At 41.8% G+C, this 19,860-nt stretch overlaps 1 long non-coding RNA gene across 1 annotated transcript; it reads right to left on the reverse strand.

The window, feature by feature from the left end:
* Window positions 1–2,169: 2,169 nt before the first annotated feature.
* LOC147581434 (uncharacterized) lies at window positions 2,170–19,860 on the reverse strand. The gene is made up of 3 exons (XR_015249908.1): window positions 19,699–19,860; window positions 4,709–4,852; window positions 2,170–2,379 (listed from the first exon to the last, which is right to left on the reverse strand). It is a non-coding gene; the product is annotated as an uncharacterized LOC147581434 (long non-coding RNA).

Below are 19,860 nucleotides of genomic sequence, written 5' to 3' on the forward strand. Positions count from 1 at the left end.
TTTTCTTCATTCGTGGATTCCTTTATTTTGTTAGTATTTCTCAGCACCTACTCTGTACTGGGAAAGGGACTGGTGTACTGGGGCCTGGGGGTGTGGATTCAAGGCATGTTCTGCTAAGAAAACTCACAGACGTGGAAATCATAGCCGAGTTGGGTGGTTCAAAGATGTCTTCCCAGTGAATGCCATATATGAGCTGGGTCTTAAAAAAATGGGGTAAGAATCAGTGAGGGGAAGTTGAAGGAGAAGTGGTGTGGGTTCCAATGTGCACAGAGCAAGATACTCAAGGTCACTATAGTACAAACATGCCTGGAGTTATATTAGGAGGTGGTTTGAGAGCCAGAATGTGAGGAAATGAAGCTAGAGAATGTACAGCCAATGGATAGAGGGCTTTAGACCCTGAAGAAATTTTATCTTCGAAGCTTTAGGGAAACGTCAAAAAATGTTAAATGGAGGTGGGGAAGAGGGACTGACTCACACCAATATGGTCCTATGGCTATTTGTTTTATGTTTGGGTTATAATTCAACACTTCATTTTTTTTTTTTATGAAGTTGTTTCAGGTTGGCCACCGGGAGCTCTTTCAGGTCTCCCTTGGGTACTCGCCATGTACGTGCACACGGGAGCAGTAGGAGGGGTGCAGAGAGAGAGGGAGAGAGAATCCCAAGCAGATTCCTTGCTGTCAGCACAGAGCCTGACTCGGGGCTTGAACATGAGATCATGGCCTGAGCCAAAATCAAGAGTCAGACGCCTAACTAACTGAGCCACCCAGGTGCCCCTAAAATTGATATATAATAAAAATCAAACTTTGTGGTGTAACATTCTAAGGGATTTTCAAATGCAGAGTCAAGTATCCACTACCTTATGTCTATAGGGAACAGTCTGTCACCCCCAACTCCCTCATACTACCTGATTGTCATCCCCCCTGTAACATCTAACCCTTGGCCACTGCAGATCTGGCTTCTCACCCTATAGTTTTGCTGCTCAAGAGTGCTATATAGATGGAATAAAATAACCTATAGTCTTTCTATCTGGCTTCTCTAACTCAGTAGAAGACCTCATGAATGAGGTTCATTCATGTTTTGCAGGAATCAATCATTTGTTCCCTTCTATTGCTGCATAGTATTCCATTCTGTGATGAACTGCAGTTAATCCACTAGTTGAAGGACATCTGTGTTGTTTCCCATTTTTGGCAAACATAAATTAAGTTGCTATCAACATTTGCATATAGGATTTTAGTAAGAACATACATTTCCATTTCTGCTGGGTAAATACCCAGGAGTGGGATTGAGGAGTGGTATGGCCAGGGTACGTTCAACTTTACAAGAAACCACCAAATGAACTTCCAAAGTAGACTTACAACTTTGTGTCTCCAGCAGCAGTGTCAGAAACTTTGATTTGCTACCAAAAGAAAGTTACTAAGAGAACAAATGACAAATTGTATTCTGTTTTAAAACAGGAGATAGTGACTACTGACGGTGGTATGTCCCCTTCCAATCAGCAGAATTCTGCTACACATTCCAAATCTTCTCTGTGCAGAAAACCATTCCTTGGGTTCTAAGAAAATGAGTCTAAAGGAATCCCACTACTGTATTTGGAAAGGCATCTTTGGAGAGAAGAAAATAATCACTACCTTGCTAAGTCTTGGTTCTCTGTGAAACCATGGGTTGGTTTCTGTAATCTCTGGGTTCCAATTCCATGGCTTGATGCCTGGGTACCAACTTTGATCTTTCTTCACCTTTAGACCTTCTGATTAATTTATATCCTTGGCTCTTCAATAACTAACGGGAGCCATTCCTTTGTACCCAAGAGTCCTTAAGGGGTATGAAAATGAGAACAAAACCTCAGCGACTTTTCCTATATATCATCAATACATACACCTATGCACGAGCACACATGCACACGCACACACATACATGCCCCTCAAGCTCTTACTCTCAATCCATCGATGAATAGACATACATGCACAGATTATAGGTGGCTTGTAGAACCATTTGAATAGTGACAGGTGCAGAAGCTGAGACACAGAAAAGGAAAGGCCTTGTCCAAAGTCAGTGAGGTAACGAGTGGTGGGGACCAAGTTTAGAACTTAAATCCCACAAACCCCTCCCCTCCACCAGTTCAATGACCCGCCACTTAAGCCTGCCTTGCAAAGAGCCGACACAGGGCCCGCGTGAGTGCAGGTGCTTTTATTCAGCAGAAGTCATTGGTGGTGAGTCTGTTGTGCAGCTCCGAAGACCCTCCGGGCCGCAGCTAGATTCTACAGCAGTGTTTGTTCCGGCTTTTGCATTCTGCAGGCAGGATGGAACATCCGTGGGTTTTCTGGTGCTTGCAGACACCACCCAGTTTTTTACATTCAAGGGATTTCCCCCTTTTTTCATGCCCTATAACGGAAGGAGAGGTGAGAAGAAACAAAACAGGAAAGCATGTTTAACCAAAGCTACAGGAAGCCATCTTGTATAGCAAGGATCTGCAGCCTACAGTCTGTAGGGACAAAACTGGCCTCTACCTGCTTTAGCGTGACCTATCAGCCTATCGTTGGTTTTGCGCTTTTTTTTTTTTTGAACTGTAGACAAAACTTCAGAAGAAGAAAACTACTTCACGATATATGAAGATTATATGAAACTCAAATTCTAGTGTCCATAAATAGGAAGACATTCACACCTGTTCATTTAGATATTGTCTATGGTTGCTTTTTGTGGCAGAGATGAGTTGTCATGACAGACCTCATGGCCCAGAAGCCTAAAAGATTTATTTATTACATGGTCCTTTACCAAATAACGCTTATTGACTTCTGCACTATAGTGTCTTTCTTTTTCAGATGAAGGAACTTCAGATCAGGGAGAGCAAGTGACTTGGCCGTGCTGTGAGATTAGGGATATACTCTACATGTTCTTCATGAAAGCTTCCTAAGGAGCTGTCCTCTTTTTCAAAAGGGCAAAATCTTACAAGCACATAGCACCAAATAGATAAAAAGCTTTGGACAGAAAGTGAGCATCCTCAGTGCTGAATATTCTGCCTCCCATCTCCCATGCAATGAGGGTCATTTCGTGCACTGTGACATTTTAAACGGCACCGCCATGGCACGCAGTGAGCACCTGCCTTCTCGGGCTCCTGTGAGTTAAGCTGCAAAAAAAATGATAGGCCATCAAGTTGGTTGACTATAGCAATTCAGGAAGCAACTTGAGAGTAGCGAGAACTCGAATGATGCCTAAAGTCAAGGGAACAAGAAAGAGAATGACAAGCAGGAAGCTATGAGTAAGAAGAATTTCCATCAGGGGTGATGGCTTTGAAAAGCGCCGTGCTGTGATGGAAGGCATACTGGGTCCAGAATTAGGAGACCTCGCTTCTGGTTCTTGTTCCCCCAGGTCCATAGTTTTCCTTTGGGAGGCATAGATTCTCCTAGTTTTTGATAAGAAGGCAAGGTAAAAAAAAAAAAAATACATATATATATATATATATATATACACACATACATATATATGTAATTTATAAATTGTACATATAACACCTACACTTATAAATAAATATGAATGAATGTATGTGAATATGTTGTGTTCATATATATTTATAATTAATATCACTTATATAAATACAAATGTATATTCATATCTACATCTGTATATATATCTACATCCAACTGTTTATCTCCATTAGGCTGTTCACCAAACAGGTCTGTCTCTCTATTTTCTTGACCCAAAGTAGGATTTATCTTTTGTGTGATGGGGTGGCACCAGAAGACTTGCTCAGTTAATAAATTTTAATCAGAAATGATGTGTCCTGTTAGGGCTGGAGCCTTTCATTGACAACGTCAGATTCCTCAGAGCTCTTTTCTTTGACCCAGCAACCAGCAATATCCATGGTGGTGGCTGCTCTCTCAGGTCTGAGCAGCGACAGTGAACAGAGCACCCCTGCGGCCAGGATGGGCTTGTATCATTTGAGTAAGAATTGAACCATGACTCTTCAGATGCCATGATTCAGACCACAGCATAATGCAGCACGTGCTGACATATGCACTGGGGTGCCAGGTAAGATGTAGGGCATCCAGTCAACTTTGAAATAACATACATAAGTATATTCCAAATATTGCATGGGACACACTCAAAGTAAAAAGTATTTGATGTTTATGTATAATGCAGTAAGTAAATGTATTCCCTGGGATTGTTGAATATTTAATGAAAACATTGTCTGGAACCAAACCCTCACGAGCTTGAGTCAAAGGCTCCACTACAAACAATCTGAATGACTTTGAGCAAGTTACTTCATTTCTTAATCTCATTTGCAAGACAGGGAATACCTACCCAGAAATAGTGTTAGGAGGTACACGTGGGACAGGACATGAAAAGTTTTTGTTGTGATGTTTGGTAAAGAGGAAGCGTCAATATTATCTGCTATTATTATTAGTGTTGTTGTTATTCACATGGAAATAATTTGTAAGCTGTAAAGTCCCTGTAAATATTATCTATCGTCAATTACTAGTTATGGGCTTGCTATCAACCAGTTAAGAGCAATCTTGGGAAACTCTTTTAAGTTTTCTTAAATTTCCCTTTTCGTTATTCGTAAAAGGGAGTGTGTGGTATATGTATGCTTCTTTCAGCTGTGAAATTACTCCGTTGTTACAGACTTCGATGCATCATTGGATTATGAATCAATTTGGTCCTATTCTTCAAGGCCATCTGTCATATCATCCTACCAACAGGAGCCACAGCTTACCTGATGTCGTCTGGATAAGACACACAAGGAGGAGAAAGAGAAGGAACAGTAGCCTCATGATGGGAAATTAACTCTTGGGATTCTAAGAGGAACTCGCAAAGTCTGACGGTGTCTCTTCGGTGCACATCAGTGGGGGCTGGTGACCTGGGGAAAGAGTAGAAAGCTCAGCTAGAGAGAAAAAGCTTCTATTCCTAGTAAACATGTCCCATTAAGGCCTGGGTGTGACTTGAGAATGTTTCATCCATGGACACATGGTTACGGATCCACTTCCTCCTGGTAAAAAGCAAGACCTTTACAAAAAGTCAACATTTTCTAGTTGATTTCCATTTCTGCTTAGGACTCTGAGGTTTGGTGCCTTTTTTTTTTTTCTTTAGAACAAAACCACTAAAACACGGATTTTTTTTTAGCAAATCATCTATCTACTCATTCACCTTTATTGCAGGTCTCTTACACCTGTCAGTTTTCCTTTAGGAATACAAAGAGAGGTTCCCTTTTTAGAAGTTAAAAAAGGAGAAGGAATTGTAAATGGAAATGATCATCTCTGCTTTCTTACTCCAAATAATTTCTTTTTCTGCTACCCATTTAAAAGATAGAGTTGATCCCTTCTAGCCAGGCAAGCTCTTACAATGCCAAGTTCTTGCATAGATCAAATGAGATGAGACTTTAGGGGCCAAAGTATTTCTTTTTAAATTTTTTTTAATGTTTATTTATTATTGAGAGAGAGACAGAGCAAAAGCATGGGAGGGGCAGAGAGAGGGGGAGACACAGAATCCAAAGGAGGTTCCAATAGTTGAGCTGTCAGCACAGAGCCCGACGTGGGGCTCGAACTCACAAACTGCGAGATCATGACCTGAGCCGAAGTCGGACGATTAACCGACTGAGCCACCCAGGTGCCCCCAAAGTATTTCTCTTTCTTTTTTTAAATTTAATTTTAATTTTACATCCAAATTAGTTAGCATATAGTGAAACAATGATTTCAGGAGTAGATTCCTTAATGCCCCTTACCCATTTAGCCCATCCCTGCTCCCACAACCCCTCCAGCAACCCTCAGTTTGTTCTCCATATTTATGAGTCTCTTCTGTTTTGTCCCCCTCCCTGTTTTTATATTATTTTTGCTTCCCTTCCCTTATGTTCATCTGTTTTGTCTCTTAAGGTCCTCATATGAGTGAAGTCGTATGATTTTTGTCTTTCTCTGACTAATTTCACTTAGCATAATACCCTCCAGTTCCATCCATGTAGTTGCAAATGGCAAGATTTCATTGTTTTTGATTGCCAAGTAATACTCCATTGTATATATATCTACCACATCTTCTTTATCCATTCATCCATCGATGGACATTTGGGCTCTTTCCATACTTTAGCTATTGTTGATAGTGCTGCTATAAACATGGGGGTGCATGTGTCCCTTCGAAACAGCACACCTGTATCTCGTGGGTAAATGCCTAGTGGTGCAATTGCTGGGTTGTAGCATAGTTCTAGTTTTAGTTTTCTGAGGAACTTCCATAGTGTTTTCCAGAGTGGCTGCACCAGCTTGCATTGCCACCAACAATGCAAAAGAGATCCTCTTTCTCCACATCCTCGCCAACATGTGTTGTTGCCTGAGTTGTTGATGTTAGCCATTCTGACAGGTGTGAGGTGATATCTCCCAGTGGTTTTGATTTGTATTTCCCTGATGATGAGTGATGTTGAGCATTTTTTCATGTGTCAGTTGGCCACTGGGATGTCTTCCTTGGAGAAGTGTCTCTTCATGTCTTTTGCCCATTTCTTCACTGGATTATTTGTCTTTTGGGTGTTGAGTTTGATAAGTTCTTTATAGATTTTGGATACTAACCCTTGATCTGATATGTCATTTGCAAATATCTTCTCCCATTCTGTCAGTTGCCTTTTAGTTTTGCTGATTGTTTCCTTCCTGCGCAGAAGTTTTTATTTTGATGAGGTCCCAGTAGTTCATTTTTGCTTTTGTTTCCCTTGCCTCCAGAGACGTGAATAAGAAGTTGCTGCGGCCAAGATCAAAGAGGTTTTTGCCTGCTTTCTCCTTGAGGATTTTGATGGCTTCCTGTCTTACATTGAGGTCTTTCATCCATTTTGAGTTTATTTTTGTGTATGGTGTCAGAAAGTGGTCCAGGTTCATTCTTTTGCCTGTCGCTGTCCAGTGTTCCCAGCACCGCTTGTTGAAGAGACTGTCTATTCCATTGGATATTCTTCCCTGCTTTGTCAAAGATTAGTTGGCCATATACTTGTGGGTCCATTTCTGGGTTCTCTATTCTGTTCCATTGATCTGAGTGTCTGTTCTTCTGTCAGGACCATACTGTCTGGATGATTACAGCTTTGTAGTATAGCTTGAAGTCTGGGATTGTGATGCCTCCTGCTTTGGTTTTCTTTTTCAAGATTGCTTTGGCTATTCAGGGTCTTTTCTGGTTCCATACCAATTTTAGGATTATTTGTTCTAGCTCTGTGAAGAATGCTGGTGTTACTTTGATAGGGATTGCATTGAATATGTAGATTGCTTTGGGTAGTATCAACGTTTTAACAATATTTGTTCTTCCTATCTGGAGCATGGAATCTTTTTCCATTTTTTTTGTGTCTTCTTCAATTTCTTTCATAAGCTTTCTACACTTTTCAGTGTACAGATTTTTCACCTCTTTAGTTAGATGTATTCCTAGGTATTCTATGTTTTTTTGTGCAACTGTAAATGGGATCGATTCCTTGATTTCTATTTCTGTCACTTCATTGTTGGTGTATAGGAATGCAACCAGTTTCTGTGCATTGATTTTATATCCTGAAACTTTGCTTAATTCATGAATCAATTCTAGCAGTTTGTTTGGTGGAATCTTTTGGGTTTTCTATATAGAGCGTCATGTCATGTGCAAAGAGTGAACATTTGACCTCCTCCTGGCTGATTTGGATGCCTTTTATTTCTTTGTGTTGTCTGATTGCAGAGGCTAAGCCTTCCAATACTATGTTGAATAAGAGTGGTGAGAGTGGACATCCCTGTCTTGTTCCTGACCTCAGAGGGAAATCTGTCAGTTTTTCCCCATTGAGGAGGATATTAGTGTTGAGTCGTTCCTATATGGCTTTTATGATCTCGAGGTATGCTCCTTCTATCCCTACTTTCTTGAGGGTTTTTATCAAGAAAAGATGTTGTATTTTGTCAAATGCTTTCCCTGCATCAATTGAGAGGATCCTGTGGTTCTTGTCCTTTCTTTTATTGATGTGATGAATCACGTTGATTTTTTGTGCATATTGAACCAGACCTGCATCCCAGGTATAAATCCCACTTGGTTGTGGTGAATAATTTTTTTAATGTATTGTTGGATCCGGTTGGCTAATATCTTGTTGAGGATTTTTACATCCATGTTCATCAGGGAAATTGGTCTATAGTTCTCATTTTTAGTGGGGTCTCTGTCTGGTTTTGGAATCAAGGTCATGCTGGCTTCATAGAAAGAGTTTGGAAATTTTCCTTCCATTTCTATTTTTTGGAACAGCTTCAAGAGAAGAGATGTTAATTCTTCCTTAAATGTTTGGTAGAATTCCCCTGGAAAGCCACCTGGCCCTGGACTCTTGTTTTTTGGCAGGTTTTTCATTACTAATTTGATTTCCTTACTGGTTATGGGTCTGTTCAAATTTTCTATTTCTTCCTGTTTCAGTTTTGGTAGTACATATGTTTCTAGGAATTTGTCCATTTCTTCCAGATTACCCATTTTATTGGCATATAATTGCTAACAATATTCTCTTATTATTGCTTTTATTTCTGCTGTGTAGGTTGTGATCTCTCCTCTTTCATTTTTGATTTTATTTATTTGGGTCCTTTCCTTTTACTTTTTGATCAAACTGGCTAGGGATTTATCAATTTTGTTAATTCTTTCAAAGAACCAGCTTCTGGTTTCATTGATCTGTTCTACTGTTTTGTTTTTTGGTTTTGACAGCATTAATTTCTGCTCTAATCTTTATTATTTCCTGTCTTCTGCTGGTTTTGGGTTTTATTTGCTATTCTTTTTTCAGCTCCTTAAGGCGTAAAGTTAGGTTGTATATCTGAGATCTTTCTTCCTTCTTTAGGAAGTCCTGGATTGCTATATACTTTCCTCTTATGACCGCCTTTGCTGCATCCCAGAGGTTTAGGGTTGTGGTGTTATCATGTTCATGGACTTCCATATACTTTTTTAATTTCCTCTTTAACTGCTTGGTTAGCCCTTTCATTCTTCAGTAGGATGTTCTTCAGTCACCAAGTATTTGTTACCTTTCCAAATTTTGTCTTGTGGTTGATTTTGAGTTTCATCGCAATGTGGTCTGAAATATGCATGGTATGATCTTGATCTTTTTGTACTTACTTAGGGCTGATTTATGTCCCAGTGTATGGTCTACTCTGGAGAATGTTCCATGTGCATTGGAGCAGAATGCATATTCAGCTGCTTTAGGATGAAATGTTCTGAATATATCTATTAAGTCCATCTGGTCCAGTGTGTCATTCAAAGCCATCGTTTTCTTATTGGTTTTTGGATTAGATGATCTGTCCATTGCTGTGAGTGGGGTGTCGAAGTCTCCTACTATTATGATATTACTATCAATGAGTTTCTTTCTTTCTTTTTTAATGTTTATTTATTTTTGAGACAGAGAGAGACAGAGCATGAATGGGGGAGGGTCAGAGAGAGAGGGAGACACAGAATCTGAAGCAGGCTCCAGGCTCTGAGCTGTCAGCACAGAGCCTGAAGCGGGGCTTGAACTCACGAACCATGAGACCATGACCTGAGCTGAAGTCGGAGGCTCAACCGACTGAGCCACCCAGGTGCCCCTCGATGAGTTTCTTTATGTTTGTGATTAATTGATTTATATGTTTGGGTTCTTCCACATTTGGCACATAAATGTTTATAATTGTTAGGTCTTCTTGGTGGATAGACCCCTTGATTATGATATAATGCCCTTCTGCATCTCTTGATACAGTCTTTATTTTAAAGTCTAGATTGTCTGATATAAGTATGGTTACTCCAGCTTTCTTTTCTTGACCATTAGCATGATAGATGGTTCTCCATCCCCTTATTTTCAATCTGAAGGTGTCTTTAGGTCTCAAGTGGGTCTCTTGTAACCAGCATATAGATGGATCTTGTTTTCTTATCCATTCTGTTACCCTATGTGTTTTGATTGGAGCATTGCATCCATTGATGTTTAGAGTGAATACTGAAAGATATGAATTTATTGCCATTATGATGCTTGTAGAGTTGGAGTATCTGGCGGTGTTCTCTGGTACTTTCTAATCTTTTGTTGCTTTTGATATATATTTCCATCTTTTCTCCCCTCAGAAAGTCCCCCTTAAAATTTCTTGCAGGGCTGGTTTAGTGGTCACAAACTCCTTTAATTTTTGTTTGTCTGGGAAACTTTTTATCTCTTCTTCTATTTTGAATGACAGCCTTGCTGGATAAAGAATTCTTGGCTGCATATTTCTCTGATTCAGCACACTGAATATATCCCACCACTCCTTTGTGGCCTGCTGGGTTTCTGTGGATGGTCTGATGCAAACCTGATCTGTCTTCCCTTGTATGTTAGTGACTTTTTTTCCCTTGCTGGTTTCATGATTCTTTCCTTGCCTGAGTATTTTGTGAATTTGACTATGATATGCCTTGTTGATGGCCGGTTTTTGTTGAATCTAGTGGGGATCCTTTGTGCTTCCTGGATTTTGATGTCTGTGTCTTTCCCCAGGTTAGGAAAGTTTTCTGCTATGATTTGCTCACATAGCCCTTCTACCCCTATTTCTCTCTCTTCCTCTTCTGGGACCCCTATGATTCTGATGTTCTTCCTTTTTAATGAGTCACTGATTTCCCTAATTCTTAAATCGTGCTCTTTTGCCTTAATCTCCATCTTTTTTTCCTGCTTCTTTATTCTCTATAGGTTTGTCCTCTGTATCGCTGATTCTCTGTTCTGCCTCGTCCATCCTTGCCGCCACTGCATCCTTCTGTGATTGCAGCTCAGTTATAGCATTTTTTATTTCATTCTGGCTAGTTTTTACTTCTTTTATCTCTGCAGAAAGGGATTCTAATCTATTTTCAACTCCAGCTAGTATTCTTATTATCGTGATTCTAAATTCTGGTTCAGACATCTTGCTTGTATCTGTGTTGGTTAAATCCCTAGCTGTCATTTCTTCACTCTTTCTTTTGGGGTGAATTCCTTTGTTTTGTCATTTTGAAGGGAGAATAGGAATTAATCAGGTAGAAAAATTGAAATAAAAAAATAAAATTAAAAAATATTAAAATTAAAAATCAAACACACACACACACAAACAAAAATCAAATAGATGATGCTAGATCCTAGGTATGTTTTGGTCTGGGTGTTGAAAATGGTCTGACAGATTAGAGAAAAAAAAAGGGGAGGAGAGAAGAAAAACAGAAGTCGTTTGAGAATTTGACAAAATGAATACACTGAAGTAGACTAAAATGAGATAATGGGGGTAAAATAGAATTTGAAAAAATATACACAAACGTTAAGAATATAGTATAAAAAAATTAAAGAAAAATATTTTTAATAAAAATTAAAAATAAATATGAACTTTTTCTTTTTCTGTATTTAAGAAATAAGAAAAGAAATGAAAAAGAGAAAAAATATTTAAAAAAGAAAAAAGAAATCATTTGAAAATTTGAAAAAGGGAATACATTGTAGTAGACAAAAATAAAATGATGGAAGCAAAATAGCATTTGAAAAAATTTACATAAAAGCAAAAAATATAGTAATAAAAATTAAATAAAAATATTTTAATAGAAATTGAAAGTAAAAATGAAGTTTTTCTCTTTCTGCATTCAAGAAAAAGAAATGAAAAGAGAAAAAAATAAAAAGAAAGAAAAAAGGAAATTGTTTGAAAAATTTGAAAAGGTGAATACCCTGAAGTAGACTAAAATAAAATGATGGAAGTAAAGTAGAATTTCAAAAAACTTACACAAAAGTAAAAAATATAGAAATAAAAATTAAAGAAAGATATTTTTAATAAAAATTGAAAATAAAAATGAATTCTCTTTCTGTATTTAAGGAAAAAGAATTGTAAAAGAGAAAAAGGAAAAAGAAAAAGAAAAAAAAAGAAAATTGAATAGATGAAGTAGGACTGTTAACAGATTGAATTAGGACTGAAATTGCTTCATTTTCCCCTAGAAGTCAGTCTATGTAGCTCTTTATAGTCCATAAATTAAGCCGGCGGTGAGACTTGTGTTCTTGAAGAGGGAGGTTGGCCCAGTTGGGCGGGGCTCAGTGTAATGGCTCTGCTCTCCACTAGATGGCGCTGCTAGCCTACTGGGGTGGAGTGTTGCAGGGCCCGTAGGTGCGTATGCGCATGCGCAGGAGTGGTAAAAATGGCGCCACCCAGCCACCCAGTCTGTTCTCCCAGATCAGCAATCGTGCACCCATCCTCTGCCTTCAGCTTTTGTCCACTTCCCACTTTTTCACTCTTCGTGACTAGGCCACAGGCAGTTCCTCTCTCCCGAGTTTTGTCTCAGATGCGGCTGTTTTCCCCGGCCCCTTACTTCCGAAGGACTGCGGCTTTGCCCCGTTCTGCCCCTCTGCCGGAGGCTCTCACCGGGCAATGGCCGAAAGAGCAATGGCCAAATATTGGCAGCCCCCAGGAACCCCGGCTGGACCCTGCTGCTGTTGGTGCCCTGAGACTGCGGCCAGGTGCCAGCCCATCCCAGAAAAAGTTCGCGAGACAGTGTAGCAGCAGCGTCTCAGGGATTATGGAAAATCCCAACACACATCTGACACCTGGCTTCACCCTTAACGACCTTGACCCAGCACCAGCGAATGTGGCTGACTTCCGGGGTCTGCTGGGACCAGGTGGCTTCAACAGTCTCTCCCAAATGCCCTTCCAGCAGTGGAACAGCTTTTCCCCGTGTGGCCCGAGAACCTCGCAGACCCCCCTCTGTTCCTGGGGATTCGCCCTTCCCACCAGAGCACTGCCAGGTATGGAGCTGTGGAGCTGCAGCCTTCGCGCTCCCCTCGTTTACAGTCTTAATGGAATTTAAACCCTCTCCTTTCTCCTTTCTCCCTTTTTAGTTTAGTCCCTGTGGCTGTTTCCAATTTTCCACTTTCTCTCCAGCTGCTTTTGGGGAGGGGTGCTTTTCCATATTCTCCCCCCTGCCACAGTCTCCATCCTCTCTCCACCTGCAAAGGCGGCTCCCTGCCTGCTACCGGCTTCTCTCTCCCCAAGTTCACCTGTCCACTCCGAGTACCTACTGAATTCTGTGGTTCACGTCGTGCAGACTGTTGTGTTAATCCTCCAATCGGTTTTCTAGGTGTGTAGGATGGTTTAGTGTTGGTCTGGCTGTATTTCACAGACGTGAGACACACAAAAAGCTTCCATGCTGTTCCCCCAAAGTATTTCTTAATACAGATACTGCACCACTGTGTCCTTGTGGCAAAGGAGTAGTACTGACTTGAGTAGCCAAGGTAAAACATTGAAATTCCTCCCCATTTCTTCCCTTTCCCCTTCCTCGTTTTGCTTCGTATTGTTTATACATCTCTCTTTTTCACTGAACGTGAACTTCTAAAGTAACAAGTCCTTGAACAGTATGCTGGTATAGAAAGGGCAGTCGAGTATGTGTGTCAATGAATGTGTGCTTGTATGGAAGAACCAATACATAGATGAATGAATAACAGGATGGAGGGAGAAAATAAGGGAGAGAGAAAGAGAGAGGAAGAAAGGACAGACGGACACAGAAGGGGACACAGGGAACCAGACTGCTCTGCGTATCTACCACTGGTCACTATTGTAGGGGAATCAAAAGATAGTTGGCTACTGGGAGCAGACCTCAGAGAGATCATTCAAACTCTGAAGCAAGCAGTAATCTTTGGGGGAATAGAAACAAAAAGGAATTTTGTGTAATATTTAAAGAGCTTTGGGGTCGGACAGTGGTGGGTCCCGTCTTTGCTCTGCCACTTATTAGCTGAGTGATCTTGAAATAACCTTTTCAGGCTCCAGCTTCTCCTTCTGTACACTTGATGCTGACAGAGTGCCACTCTCCTAGCACAAGACATTAGTTTCCTTCCTTCAACATCTGGAATGTCTCAGAAAAGGGCTGCAATTTAAAACTTGCATTTTGATTAAATTGCACTTTTGTTAAACCTGTGGCACTAGAAGCTTGTAGTGAAACTTTGGCCATTTTTGGCACGGAAGAAAGACGGTCTTGAGAAAGAACCTGGAATTTTAGGTACATGCACACAGTTCCTCTTTGGATTTCACTTGTTAAATTAATTTTTTTTTTAATTTTTTTTTCAACGTTTATTTATTTTTGGGACAGAGAGAGACAGAGCATGAACGGGGGAGGGGCAGAGAGAGAGGGAGACACAGAATCGGAAACAGGCTCCAGGCTCTGAGCCATCAGCCCAGAGCCCGACGCGGGGCTCGAACTCACGGACCGCGAGATCGTGACCTGGCTGAAGTCGGACGCTTAACCGACTGCGCCACCCAGGCGCCCCAAATTAAATTTTTTAATGTTTATTTTCTGAGGCGGGGATGGGGGGGATACAGAGCACGCGACGAGGAGGGGCAGAGAGGGAGACAGAATCTGAAGCAGGCTCCAGGCTCTGAGCTGTCAGCACAGACCCCGACACAGGGTTCGAACCAACAGACCGCGAGATCATGACCTGAGCTGAAGTTGGATGCTTAACTGACTGAGCCACCCAGGAGCCCCTGGATTTCACTTACTAAACACATCTATTGCTTAATAAGTTTGCATAATTAAATAAGATAACATTAAGCCTCCTTTGACCTTTACTCCTGTAAAAGAATGGGACAAATTTTTCTTGAATAACTATTATGTGCTAGGAATCTTAAAAATGATATCTTAGTTCGCACAACTGCCATATGAGATAGACATTTTCTTTAAGGAAAGAAATGCAGGTTGGTTGTACAGCTCGTGATAGAGCCTGGATTTGAGCTCTTTGAACTCATTTTACAGTCTTTCCTGCTGAAGAAAGCATGACAGCATTTGCCAGATGAAGGAATGTAGCTATAGGGAGATAAACAAGTGTGAGTGTGTGTGTGTGTGTGTGTGTGTGTGTGCGAGGGGAGACAAAGAGGGAGAGGGAGACAATGACTGAGGAGTTCTGCTTAAAGGTTTTCTAAATTACCATCATCTATCAACAAGGAAATTGAGGCACACATCAGGCTGGTGCTCCCTGAGCAAGTTGGTCAAATAATTCATCATCCAAACTGGGACACTCGTTAGAATGCAAGGCATTTATTCCTAAATTATGCTAGGACAACAGGCATAAACTGGGACAGCCCCAGGCAATCAGGGATATTGCTACTTTCCCTCTAAGAAAACCTCTTTGTTAACAAGCACACTTTTCTTGGCTGAAAGTTAGGAAAAGCCTCAAAGCTGATGGTCCTCTGTACAATGCTGTCTCTTCAGTGCTCTGGAAATGGCCAGGGGCACATTGCCAACCACAAGGGGCTCCTGGGTCACGGAGACTGTTCAGACCTCAGCTTATCTTTTCCTCTCATCCTTCGCCCATCACTACAAGATAACACCCCTCTGTACGTTTGGAAGTAATGCCATCAACTTAATTAGTATGCTCTTCTGGTTTTATACTAAGGGGAAACACACTTTCCCTTCTAGCCATACACCATTCACAATCCTATGCTAATGTTGATATCATTATTACAGATAATTATTAATCTGGGAGGAGACCCAAGAGGGCTCTCTTGCTTCCCTTCTTGGTGGTACAAATTGATCCACCATCACCAACCCCATCACACTAAGATCACATCAAATCCTTTTTTAGAAAAAGGTTGGGGTACCAATGAGTGTCTTCTTTAATATTTTGGCCCAGGCATAACCTGAGGGTCTGATGAGGACCCATGAACTCACCTTATCGTAGAGCATCTCTTCTGAGCACATCCGTCAACTCCTGTCCCCATTCACTGGGTGCCACGAAAGTGGCCTTCACTGACCCACCTCTCTACCATCTGAAAGAACTAAATCTGCTTCTGACATTTTGTGTGTGTCCAGAAAACAACTTAGCAATAAAACGGTTCTGCTTTTGAATCCTTTGATCCGCATTTGAACCTTTCACCAAGTAGAGATCTATGTTAGTTCAGTGATATGGACCTAAAAATAGGATGAGTGTTTGTAGCAGTCTGTTTAAATAAGTCACACTAGGGGTGCCTGGGTGGCCCGTTCGGTTAAGTGTCCAACTTCAGCTCAGGTCATGATCTCACGGCTCATGGTTTCCAGCCCCACGTTGGGCTCTGTGTTGACAGCTCCGAGCTTGGAGCCTGCTTCAGATTCTCTCTCTCTCTCTCTCTCTCTCTGCCCCTTCCTTGCCCTCTCTCTCTCTCTCTCTTTTAAAAATAAATAAACATTAAAAATAAATAAATAGGGGCGCCTGGGTGGCTCTGTCGGTTGAGCGACTTTGGCTCAGGTCATGATCTCGCAGTCCGTGAGTTCCAGCCCAGTGTCGGGCTCTGTGCTGACAACTCAGAGCCTGGAGCCTGCTTTGGATTCCGTGTCTCCCTCTCTTTCTGCCCCTCCCCTGCTCATGTTCTCTCTCTCTCTCTCTGTCACAAATAAATAAACATTAAAAACAAATAAATAAGTCACACTTAAATCTACATAGTAGCTCTGAGGCTTTTTACTTTTACTGGCCCCAGTGACAGTACTTTTATAATGATACTAATAATAGCAATAATAATAGAAGAAAAAGAAAAGGATAGGCTGAAAGCTTTTGTCCTGTCTCCTACCCCTGTACACTGAAAGCCATCCTTTTTATTAATTCTCTAAATATTATGCGTAATTCCCACCCCTTCTTTGGCCGCTGATGGCTCTCTCCTGAACACCACCTACCTTCCAGTTGTCTCCTCCACACTTCCCAAGCTGTCTGCTGCCTGTCCTTCCAGGCAGGGATGCCTAAGAGCAACTGCCCTTTGCCGCATAACTAGGGGTCAGATCAACAACGCGCCAAGGGAGGGCTGAGAGAGATCCGTGGGACGCATTGTGATCCCTTATTGACCGGAGCCATTTGGTGAGAGGAGGGGCACCAGCCAGACCTGAGTGGTGTCAGGCCCCCAGAGGAGGAGGGAAGGAGGTGGAGACAGACTAGACACTCCTTCCAAAGGGCTTTGCTGAGAAACTAAGCAAAGACAAGAAGTAGCAGCTGATCAGTGATGTAATGTCAAAGAAACGGTGTGTTTGTTTTTAGTTTTTATGGATTCAATAGAGGGGACAAGAGGGACAGCAGGGGACAGTGTCATCCATGAGAAAGGAAGAGAAAGAAATGGACCAAAATAGAAAGGTTTGCTTTAGACCAGAGCGTGAGCCCATTAGTTCATGATTCACATAGAAACGCCACCCTCTTCTTGCTACTGAAACCAGAAAGGTATTCCTCCCATGTGAGAGTCCTAAGAAGACATGTAGGAATGTTATGACTTAAATAAAACATTAATAGATTTTATAGGGTAAAACTTCAAAATTTAGAAAAAATGAAAATGCCCACAAAGAAGATGATAAAAGTCTGGTAAACAGTAGAGCCAAATCACATTTAAAATCAGACCAATGGGACACCTGGGTGGCTCAGTCGGTTAAGCATCCGACTTCAGCTCAGGTCATGATCTCACACTCTGTGAGTTCGAGCCCCGCGTCAGGCTCAGTGCTGGCAGCTCAGAGCCTGGAGCCTGCTTTGGGTTCTGTGTCTCCCTCTCTCTCTGCCCCTCCCCTGCTCATGCTCTGTCTCTCTCTCTGTCAAAAATAAATAAACATTAAAAAAAAAATCAGACCAAGGCCAATCGATACTAAAACGGGCTGAAAATAAAGAATAAAAGGGATGTGAGGCATCTGAGGTTTAAAAAAAATTTTTTTTAACGTTTATTTATTATTGAGAGACAGAGACAGAGCATGAGCATGGGAGGGGCAGAGAGAGGGGGAGACACAGAATCCAAAGCAGGCTCCAGGCTCTGAGCTGTCAACACAGAGCCCAATGCTGGACTCGGGCCCACAAGCTGTAAGATTGTGATCTGAGCTGAAGTCGGACATTTAACCAACTGAGCCACCCAGGCACCCAAAGCATCTGAGGTTTTAGATCAAGATGACAACTGTGGCCCAGGAGATGAAAAGGAGGACAGGCTTGTGGCTGTTCATGAACAGTGATTCAGAACTGGGAGCAAAAAATGAAAAATTTAAACTAGAAGTAGAATGAGGATTTTGGAAGTCAAGGGAAATCTTGAATGCCAGGGAACATAGGGAAAAAAATGCAGGTTTTGATTTCATGCCTGGGGTAAGGAAAGCTGAAGGGTTTTAAGATTAATGTTTGAAAGTATGATCTGTAAGATCCCTTTCAAGTTGTCGCAGAGTAATTTTTGTGGGGATGAGGAAGAGATTGATAAAGCTTAATGTGGCCTCATCAGGTGATGAAGCTCTGGGGGACGGGGGGGATGATTCTGAGGGTGTGATTTCACTCCCTTTCATATGTGTCGGGAAAGCACCAAGTAGCACAGGGACCCTCAGAAGGAGGGGACATTAGCAGAGGCATCATGGGCTTTTGTGTGAATAAATATAAAAGTGTGTACAATCTACAACAAGGTGGCACCCCCCCCCCCATTATTTTGTCTGTAGCTCACTAAATAAACCCAGGTGTTGGATCTTTGGTCTACACCTTGTATGCTCACAACATATAATTTTTAAGTGCTAAACTAAGACTTCATAGTTTAAGACATAAGTTACCTTCACAAAAACAGCAACAAAAACCATAGGAAATGGAGTAGTGGGTTTGCACTGAGAATCCAAACCACTCATTCAAGGAAGCTTTTCTCCAAGTCGGGAAAGCGGGATGCCAACTTATAAATGCTGTGTAAATATAAGCATTCAAGGGCACGATGCAGGCCTTTCTGCAAAAGAACATGGAGTTTCCATATTCTTTATGTTCTGTAACTCTGCCCCCCTGTTGTGTCTCACTGGGAGAGGATTGGGATGAGACCAGTGGGACCAGTGCTGTCCCACAGGACATTCTGCCATGATGGGAGTATTCTACATCTGTGGGGTCCAACATGGCAGCCATTGGCCACACTGAGCATTTGAGCAGGTATGACTGAGGATCTGAATTTTAAATTCTGTTAACTTTTAACTAAAGCTTATATTTAAGTGGCTGCCTGCAGCTAGTGTCTACTGTAATAGACAGTGCAGGCTTAGACGCAACGCAATATGCTGCTGATCATAAGATTAGACCTTTCTTGGCTGGCGGCCATCTGTCTCCATTCCTGCCGCCTATCAGAGTTTCTGGCCCATTGTTGCTGCTTAGTATTCGTGAAGGCATGAGTTTATGACAGATGTTCTCTATTAGCGTTTATTAACACTGTGAGGATCTATTTTCCTGTAGTTTGTGAATTTCTCACTTTGCTTGGAAGGTGACAGTCTAATTAATAAGAAAGTCATAGCTGGAAGATAAGTGAAAGGCCTTCCACTCCGGGAAAATCAAAGAGCTTGGTTGTTTGGCCACAATGACCAAATCTTTCAGGAGGGCTGTGTTGAGAAAGATTCTGAGGCCACATGGAGGCATCTCAGCAAACAATGGAAAAATGTCACCATTGATGCATTATATGGTTGGGATGTGGGTGTAAAGAGGGGAAAGAGAGGTGTCCTGTTATCTATTGCTGCAAAACAAATCAGCCCCAAACCTAGCTCTTTTAAAAGTTGTTATTTTGGGGCACCTGGGTGGTTCTGTTGTCTGAGTGTTCGATTCTTGTTTTGGCCCAGGTTGTGATCTCGTGGTTTGTGGGTTCAAGCCCCACGTTTGTCTCTGTGCTGACAGCACGGAGCCTGCTCAGTATTCTCTCTTCCCCCCCCCACCCCCCCCTGTTTGCGCTCTCTCTTTCAAAATACATAAATAAACTTCAGAAATTATTATTTCATCATTCTCTCTCATGGTCCTAGAGATAAAGCAGGATCAGCTGGGTGTCTGGAGCTAAGAAATGCTCACGAGTTGGCAGGCAGATGAGGTCGGAACCATCTCGTGGCTCGTGCACACACCTGGCACCGGGGCTGGGAGGCTCCTTGTGGGGACTGGTGGAGCTGGAGCCTGCTGGGCATCTGTTTCTCCACGTGGTCTCTCAGGCCACACTTTGCAGCCAGCCTTGTCACACAGGGCCTTGGGACTCCCATGGCATGTGTCCTGGGAAAGGGAAAGCCAGG

This window comes from Puma concolor, chromosome B1, assembly GCF_028749965.1.
Source record: "Puma concolor isolate L17-30 chromosome B1, mPumCon1.1.hap2, whole genome shotgun sequence".
Classification (NCBI taxonomy): Eukaryota; Metazoa; Chordata; class Mammalia; order Carnivora; family Felidae; genus Puma; species Puma concolor.